This window comes from Culex pipiens, unplaced genomic scaffold, assembly GCF_016801865.2.
Source record: "Culex pipiens pallens isolate TS unplaced genomic scaffold, TS_CPP_V2 Cpp_Un0175, whole genome shotgun sequence".
Lineage (NCBI taxonomy): Eukaryota > Metazoa > Arthropoda > Insecta > Diptera > Culicidae > Culex > Culex pipiens.
The window spans coordinates 1-5,838 of record NW_026292992.1 but is presented as its reverse complement, the minus strand read 5'-3'; the positions used below and the strand labels follow the sequence as shown (position 1 = coordinate 5,838).

The window sequence follows — 5,838 nt, the reverse complement described above, 5'->3', positions numbered from 1 at the left end:
ATGGATGTTGAGTACACGCTTATATGAAGTTTGCATGTTTGGTGAAATCAAGCATTTTATTAACAGTTGTAATAAATTTTATGTTTTATTATTACTAAATTGAAGTAGTCTTCTTGAAGGGACGTTTGTTTATTTTGAATTGATGGATTTTTAGGGGAGTTTTTTTAATGTCTGTTTTTATTGAGAACGGTTTTTGTGATCTAGCGATTTTTTTAGTGTTAACATTTTAACCTGACAAAAAAAAGATAACTTAAGTCAGTATTACAGCATGGCTAATACTCCAATCAAAAAATTGTATTATAAAAAACAAATTGTTTCTAAAAACTTTTAAAAGACACATTTCTTTTGCGTTTAATAATTTCAAATAAATATTTGTTTAGGAATAATTTGTGATCTTCAATTATTTTTGAATAGACTAAATATGAAGCAATTCCCCACGAAAACAGCATGATTCGAAAAAAAAGTTCTCCGATCGAGCTCAATTTTTTTCTGGGGGATCCTTGGTCGAATTAATTAGACCCGTATTTTTTGTTTGACCATTAGGGCATAGACTAAATATATATAGATACGCCACTCCCCTGTTGGAGCTGGCGACGCTACCGCCACGCCAAAATAACACCTGGTGGCAATTCACAGGTACTACTTTTCGATGTTTCCAAAGGGAAAATTAATTTTCCCCGGTTTCAGTTCAAGTGTCACGGTTGCATCGTAGCAACAGCTGCTTTGCAAACTTTCACCAACAAGTGGGACTTCAAATCGTTGGTTTTTTTTCTTTGAGAACAATCCGGTGCGGTCATCTCTGACCACCGAAAATCCCGCGAACGGAGCCGATTCCTCCGACGGAACCACCCGTTCAGCTGGGAGACGTGTTAGCGAGGTGTGTATTAGCATGTGAGTAGCAGAAAGTTGAACAGAACAATTGCTTATGAGAAAATTTATTTTTTCAGGCCTTCTGGTTGCACTCTTAACCTGATTAAGAAGACCCTGCCAATCATTCCACCACATCAACCAGAAACTGTGCAGGGTTCTAGAATCTGACCGTAACTGTCGGCGCTTCTAGAGGCCACAGCTTTCTCGTGAGAATAGAACTCTAACAAAGCTTTTCCTGGGACCCGGTTTTTACAAGAACCACGGCGTGCGACAATCCTCCGTTGCCAGAATAGCTACTAACTTGCCGGAAGCGAGCGGAAACAGAAGTCTAATCTAAACACATGCTGGGTACCATGATGAAATGCCCCGATTTCTGATGCAACTGTTTCCAGTTTTACTTTGTTAATTAATAATAAAAAGTTGACCCAATAAAAAGGATATCATACACCTACATGCTGATTAAATTTTATTTGTCTAGATTTTGGAGCAGCTCCAGAATTTTTCCCAACGCAAAAGATTATTCTTGCGGTTCAATGTCAGCCAGGTAGTTTAAAAGTCGGAGGTGGCCTCTTTAAATCTTATGCACTTGAATGGCGGGATTAGCGTTAGATTTATTTGTCTATTCTTGCGCTGCATTTTGGTAAAAGTTTTACATAAAGTTCTTTTTGTCTGGAAAAAAATAAATAAAATGAGGCATATACCAAGCAGCATCTTTTTGAGGAGCGGACTGTAGTCTAACCTTCGTTGCCACCACTCGAGTCTTTTTTACCTGGCCGGGGGAGTGGTGCAAACCCGCAGAGGTTTCGGCATTGAGTGGGAACTGGCCGTGTTCGGCTTGAAGAGAGTCATTTCCTCCCTTTCCGGTTCTTTTATTTTAGTCGGATTTTTTACTGCTGCTGCCACTGCTACTTGCCCTGCTAGAGTACACACCTGGTAGCCGATCTTTTCATGTGTTTTGGGATTTAAAAAGGTAATTTACAGAAATAATTTATTAAAGGACGTGTTGAACCAAACTTGGTGACACTTTGTCAAAAACAAAACAATTTTTCTACAGGCAAGTGCAAAGAGTACTATGATTTTGTTTTCCAATTTAGTACCTGTAAATTGACGATGGCGGCGCGCAGAGCGCTAAAGGGGTGTCGCCAACTAGGTATATGGAGCAACTTCCAAGTGGGACATCTACTTGATTAATAATCTATGATTAGGGTGACCTACGCCGTGTTAGGGTGGTTCGAAAAATGGCAATTTTCATCGATTTTCGCAAAAACCACTTTTTTCAAAAAATCATATCTCCGCGCCATTTTATCCGATTTTAGCTGTCCTAGACGCAAGTGAAAGATGATTAGTTTGGCTATTGGAAAAAATAGTAAGAAGTTTCAAAAATCTAGCTTGACATTTGAAAAGGTCGTATGAAAACTTAAAATGCTGTTTTGAAGGTCTCGGGACCAAGAGCCTGTCTGAAAATATTTTTATCGGATTCCTCGGAAAATTTCACATATCAAAAATTGGTGAAGTTGTGTTTTCGATACTCTGACATACGATTTTTTGAAAATAAAAACTGGGTTTTTCGACGCGCCACGCGCAAAAATGGGAAAATGACGAAAACGGGAAGAAATCAACTTTTTTCACTAAAATTGCGATAACTTTAAAATTTCAGCGATGACCAATAGATGTTATGGTACCAAAAGTTGCGTATTTCAATTACGAAAATGTTGGTATCCTAACATGTATAGGTCATCGCCTTGGTTTGTGAGGGAAAATAATAAGTTGAGATTTTGCAGCATTTGGATTAATTTTCCATTCTTTCAAATAAGAATTCCAAGCTTTTTTGTAATCTTCTTGTGATGACACGAAGGCTTCTACCTTTGGCGAAGATGCTTGTATCATCAGCAAAAAGTGATTTCTGGGGGTAAATCAGGCAAGTCAGAAGTAAAAATATTGTATAAAATTGGCCCCAAAATGCTTCCTTGAGGGATACCGGCACGTACAAGTAGTTGATCAGATTTGCTATTCTGATAGCAAAGTACGATCCGTCAAATAATTTTGAATAATTTTCACGATATAAATCGGAAAATTAAACCTTTTCAATTCGCAATCAAACCTTTATGCCAAACACTGTCAAAAGCTTTTTCTATGTCTAGAAGAGCAGCGCCAGTAGAATAGCCCTCAGAGTTGTTGCTTCGAATCAAATTTGAAACTCTCAACAACTGATGAGTAGTTGAATGCCTTTGGAATGCCTAAGGCAAAATCCATACTGCTCATCAGCGAAAATTGAATTATCATTAATGTGCGTCATCATTCTATTAAGAATTATTCTTTCGAATAATTTACTAATAGATGAAAGCAAACTAATGGGCTTGAGGCTTCAGCAGGATTTTTATCCGGTTTCAAAATCGGAACTACTTTGGCATTTTTCCAACTTCTGGGAAAGTATGCCAAATCAAAATATTTGTTGCAAGTTTTGACCAAGCTACTTAAAGTTGCTTTTTTAATTTTTTAATTAATATGTAAAAAATGCCATCCTCACCAGGGGCTTTCATATTTTTAATTTTTTTGATAATAGATTTTATTTCATTCAGACCCGTATTAAAAACTTCATCTGATGAAAATTCTTCACCATCTTTTAAAGAAGGGATTGGTTTTCGAGGTTTCTTAAGAACCTTTGAAAGTTTCCAAAAAGGTTTGGAATAAGGTTTAATTTGTTCGACATCTCTTGCGAACTTTTGACGTAGACTACGTCTTTGTCGAAGGTACTGGGGTGCCATTCCAAAAAACCCGGACCGAAGGCCCTGGAATACTGCGTCATCCGTCAAATGCTTATATCTTCCTTCCCTCTAATCGAATCGACACGATTTATGTTCCATTCGATTCGAAAATTATTCAGCAATTTGCTATAAAACTTTCATTGTTGGCAAAATAGTTTTACTATTGAAACAATTCAATGTTTTAAAATGTTTTCAAAATGCAGAGATTTTGCAAGCAAAATGAGCGCTTCCCACTCACGGACGAGAATTTCAAGTACCTATTTTGAGGGGAAAATCGGGAAAATCACTCGAGCAACGCGACCGAGTGTCGGTCGCGAAAAAGGAGGGAAAGTAGCGGACCGAAATCATATATAAGAACGCGCGCTCAGCCCATTCTATCATTCTCGTCTCAGACGTCGGACCGGCAGCAGCAGCAGGAAAGCTCAGCCCAGAGCAGCAGCAGCAGAAGAGAGACCAGAGCAGCAGCAGGAGAGAGAGGGACCAGAACTGCAAAAGAAGTATGCATTGCCTTCTCGTCGTCACCGTCAGCCAGTCGCCTCTCGATGGCCGGACCGTTTGGATTGTCCCACCCGGGACGAGGCAGCAACAAGATGAGGCGCGCGCCCGCCTTCTCGCCAAAAAGTTGCCTCTCGTGGGTCAAGCCGTGGTTGTGAAACTACCAAATTCTAGTTGTTAAACTTCCCAATTCTTAGGAGTTGCCTCACTCCCCGTCCCTCGTCCCACCCAGGGCGAGGCAGCGCAATGAATAATTACAGTTTAAATTTCAGGAACAAATTTTGGTTTTCGGGGGCGACAGACTGCACAGCTTTCTGAGGCTGCTCTCGCCCCCAACCCCTCTCCCTCCCCCTCATTTTGCTACCAAACATTCATTCGGATCGCGAAAAAATCGTTTTTCGTTCTTCTCTTTCCTTCCTCCATTCGATGTTGTCTAGTCAAAGATTTATCAACACATTCAAAGTATGTTTACATGGTAGCTGCGGTTTTGTTCGCATTAGATTTGCCATCTCTTACTAGTAAAAGTCAATTTGAACAACCGGTACGTACACGGTCCGATTTAATTTACCGATAGCATTCACGATCTTATTACGATAATGTATTTCAAGTGTCTAGCTAATTCATCAAAATTAAGAAATGGAAAACTCTGTGTTCACATATCAAAACTTTACGTAGTCTACGCCATTCCGGTTATGTCTGTGACATAACTACTTTGACTTTTCATTTCGCAGGAGAGTGAATCTGTGGTCAATAACCTTTTGCAAATCTTTTTGAATTCGCTTCAGTGCAGGATCACGAGAACGTTGATACTGTCTTCGGCGAACATTTTTCAGACGAATCAGAAGCTGAAGATCGTCATCAATAATGGGAGAATCAAATTTGACTTGGACTTTAGGAATAGCAATATTCCTAGCATCCAAAATTGCATTAGTTAAAGATTCCAAGGCTGAATCAATATCAGCTTTGGTTTCTAAAACAAAATCATGATTTAAATTATTCTCAATATGATGCTGATACCTGTCCCAATTAGCTTTGTGGTAATTAAACACAGAACTATTGGGTCTGATAACTGCTTCATGAGAAATTAAAAAAGTTACTGGAAGGTGATCAGAATCAAAATCAGCATGAGTCGCTAAAGGACCACAATACTGGCTTTGATTTGTCAAAACCAGATCAATTATTGTTGATGGATTTCTAACAGAAGAAAAGCAAGTTTGCCTATTCGGGTATAAAACCGAATAAAGACCAGAAGTGCAATCTCTGAATAGAATTTTACCATTGGAATTTACTTTTGAATTATTCCAAGATTGGTGTTTGGCATTAAAATCACCGATGATCAAAAATGGAGATCTATGCCGAGTAAGTTTATTCAAATCCCCTTTGAAATAATTTTTATTTTCCCCAGTGCATTGGAAAGGCAAATATGCAGCTGCAATCATAATTTTCCCAAAAGAAGTTTCAAGTTCAATGCCCAAACTTTTAATAACTTTTAACTTAAAGTCACGTAACGTGCTATAAGTCATACTACGGTGGATAACTATTGCAACTCCACCGCCATTTCGATTCATTCTGTTATTGGTTATAACTTTATAATCTGGATCACTTTTCAAATAAATGCCAGTTTTTAAAAATGTTTCGGTTATAACAGCAACATGCACGTTATGAACTCGTAAAAAGTTGAAAAATTCATTTTCTTTCGAGTCTATAA

The 5,838-nt window shown here is 38.4% G+C and overlaps 1 long non-coding RNA gene across 1 annotated transcript; it reads right to left on the bottom strand.

Annotated features, from left to right (window-relative positions):
• Positions 1 to 1,303: 1,303 nt before the first annotated feature.
• Positions 1,304 to 2,085, bottom strand: LOC120417934 (uncharacterized). The gene is made up of 2 exons (XR_005605530.2): positions 1,610 to 2,085; positions 1,304 to 1,539 (listed from the first exon to the last, which is right to left on the bottom strand). It is a non-coding gene; the product is annotated as an uncharacterized LOC120417934 (long non-coding RNA).
• Positions 2,086 to 5,838: the final 3,753 nt, after the last annotated feature.